Source organism: Delphinus delphis, chromosome 15 (genome assembly GCF_949987515.2).
Source record: "Delphinus delphis chromosome 15, mDelDel1.2, whole genome shotgun sequence".
Classification (NCBI taxonomy): Eukaryota; Metazoa; Chordata; class Mammalia; order Artiodactyla; family Delphinidae; genus Delphinus; species Delphinus delphis.
The window spans coordinates 50,082,067-50,085,662 of NC_082697.1; positions in this window are offsets into that span (position 1 = coordinate 50,082,067).

Here is a 3,596-nt window from a genome sequence, read left to right on the forward strand (position 1 = left end):
CCGCGCCTCGGCCACGTGACCCGGACGGCCGTCACGTGGCCCAGACGGCACCCGCGTGCCCCGGCGGCGGCTGCGGGACGCGCGCGCGCGCGGCCTTCTGGGAGTTGTAGTCCCGCCGCCTGGTGGACTCGCCTGTCAGGCCCGATCACCACGTAGCAAACGGTTGTGCTGAGGACACAACACAGCCCTGTGGCCTTCCTGCGGAAAACGCTCCACTGATCCCATCCCAGGGGGAAAATGCAGATGAACCCAAATTGAGGGACACCTGCTAAACAGCTAGCCAGCTCGTCCCGTAGTGTCAGCGTCACGAAAGACCAAGAAAGACTGAGTGACTGCCTTGGATGGAAGATAAAGAGATGGGCAACTGAAGGCTGCTCGTGGGCCTGGCATTTTGGGGACAATTGGCAAAGATTGGATCTGCACTGTACATTACATAGCGGTGTTATAGCTGCGCCTAGTCCCCCAAGGGTGATATTTGTCTGGGGGTCATATCAGAAAAGTCCTTTTTCTCAGTAGACATACACTGAGATATTCAGGGGTTGTGATGTGATGTCTGCAACGTAGTCTCAGATGATTCACAAGCTAATGGTAATCACAATACGTAGCTACCGATAGCGGGAGAAAGAAAATGTGGTAGGATGTTAGCAGGTGATGAATATGGGGTAAATATAAATGACGTGCAATGTAGTCCTCTTGTAACTTTTTTCTTTAAACTTGAAACTTTTCAAAATAAAAAGATTTTAGAAGTTCTTTATAGGCTCTTCCTCCACATATTTCAAAATAAAACCAAAATTGAAACTAAAATAAGAGGAAGGAAGCCCAACAGGATTAAGTTTTCCCACGATCACTGTGCAACAATTTTTTGAAAATACTAAGAACAACGTTCTTTCAGAAAAGGTGTTTTCTCCTTAGTGTGACCTGGCTTTGCCCTTTCGAGGGATGTTGACAAGCATGTGATGGCCCTGGCTGTGGAGGAGGGCCTGGAGGCTGCAGAGTGAAGCTGGCACCGGCTCCAACGAGCCTCAGGGCTGGTCCCAGGCTGGTTTGACTGAACGAAGTGGACGAGTGTGGTTTGCGTGAAACCGTCCAGGCAGGAGGAGAGCTGCACACAGCGATGGGGAAGTGAGAACAGTCCCGGGGACGGAGGGGTGGTGCTGGGGAAGCCCCTCTGGATCCTTCTGTCCTCCCCCCACTCAGGAACGCAGCAGACGCAGGTCAAAGGTGGGATTGATGGGGTTCAAGGTGGATGTGGCTCATGCCACTCACTCAGTGGGGATGGTGGATCACATGAGATGCGTGCTCACACTCCCCTGCTCAAAACCTGGATGGGCTGCCCTCGACAGAGCCCAGGCTCCTCAGCTGGACAAGCCAGCCCTTCCCAAATTCCTATCGACCTGAGCTCCCACGAAGCTCCTCCCCAAGCCCTTTCCCAGGTTGCCCTGCCCTCGTGGAGACTCTCAGATGCGATGCGGCTGGCCGCCCACAGCCATGATGCTTCTGCCAAATACACACTGTCTTAGGGTCTGTGAACCTTGGCAGAAATGCTGCTCTAGAAGTGAAATATCCTGGGTCCCCCATGGTGTTGTAAGCACCCGAAAGCGGGGGAGGGGAGGGTGGGAAATACCCTGTGTGGTCTTTTAGTGCTAGGGACCTCAAGAAACACTTCCTAATCAAATTAACAGTCTTCCCCCCAAAAGATGTCATCTCTCCCACCTCAATAGAATGAGATGGAGCAAGGGCTCCAAAATAGGCAAGAGGATCCTGGGAAAGAGGACGCTTTGAGAAGGGCAGCTCTCCATGAAGATGGATGCGTCCTGGGGAAGTGCCAGGGGAAGCAGAAGTCCGTGATTACAGGACCTTCCCGTGGCCACCCAGGGGTGTTTCCAGACCTAGGATGCATCCCCTGACCTTGACTCACAGACCAGGGGTGGGGGTGGGGGTGGGGGTTGGGGGGCGGGCAGGTGGTGGCTGGCCAAGTCTCTGAGCTGAAGGCCTGGGATTGCTGGGGCCACAGACAGCTCTGCAGAGATGGGAGCACTGCTAAGAGGCCCCAGAGACTGATTTCAGGCCCCTCTCCATGGAGCAGTGCCCTCCAGCCACCTCCTCAATGCAGAGCTGAAACCAGGCCCCTCGCGGTTCCGTCAGACCTCTCTAGTTTGTTTCCTCACTTTTTTTTTAAAAGTTATCTTTTCCAACTTTTAAAAAAATTAATTTATTTATTTATATTTGGCTGCATTGGGTCTTCGTTGACACACGCGGGCTTTCTCTAGTTGGCGAGCGGAGGCTACTCTTCATTGTGGTGAACAGGGCTCTAGGCATGCAGGCTTCAGTGGTTGCAGCACGTGAGCTCAGTAGTTGTGGCTCGTGGGCTGTAGAGCGCAGGCTCAGTAGTTGTGGCGTGCACGGGCTTAGTTGCTCCACGGCATGTGGGATCTTCCCGGACCAGGGCTCGAACCCGTGTCCCCTGAATTGGCAGGCGGATTCTTAATCACAGAACCACCAGGGAAGTCCCTGTTTCCTCACTTTTAAAATGGATTGGGGACTTCCTGGTGGCGCAGTGGTTAAGAATCTGCCTGCCAATGCAGGGGACACGGGTTTGAGCCCTGGTCCGGGAAGATCCCACATGCCACGGAGCAACTAAGCCTGTGCACCACAACTACTGAGCCTGTACTCTAGAGCCCAGGAGCCACAACTACTGAGCCTGCATGCCGCAACCACTGAAGCTTGCGTGCCTAGAGCCCGTGCTCCGCAACAAGAGAAGCCACCGCAATGAGAAGCCCGTGCACTGCAACGAAGAGTAGCCTCGCTTGCCGCAACTAGAGAAATCCCACGCGCAGCAACGAAGACTCAATGCAGCCAAAAATAAATAAAATAAAAAAAAATAAATTTGCTTAAAAAAAAAAGAATATTAAAAAAAAACATGATTCTATCATACAACCCAGCAATTCCATGGCTAGGTACCCACTCAAGAGAAACAGAAGCATATGCCTACACAACCCTTCACATGAGACTGTGCACAGAATCTTCACTCACAAGGGCCCCCAACTGGAAACCACCCAAGTTTCCATTGACTGATGTACAAAACAAACAAAACAAAACATGGTCCATTACAACATAAGGTCATTCAGCCATACAAAGGAACGCAGCACTGACACACAACAACACAGATGAAACTATAAAACACGATACTCGGTGAGAGACGCCAGACACCAAGGATCACACAGTGAATGAGTCCATTTATGTGAAACGTCCAGAGCAGGCAAATCCACAGAAACGGAAAGCAGGTGAGTGGGTGCAGAGCTGGGGGAGGGGCTGGGTGGGGACAGGAGTGACCCCAACAGGCATGATTTCTTGGGGGGGGGCAATGGAAATGTTCTAAAACTGGATCGTGATGATGGTTGCACACTCGACAAATTTACTGAAAATCTTTGAACTGCACATTTAAAATGGGTGAATTTCATAGTATGTAAATTATACCCCAATACAGACTCTTTAAAAGCATTGCCCACCCGGGCTTCCCTGGTGGTGCAGTGGTTAAGAATCTGCCTACAAATGCAGGGGACACGGGTTCAAATCCTGGTCCGGGAAGATCCCAC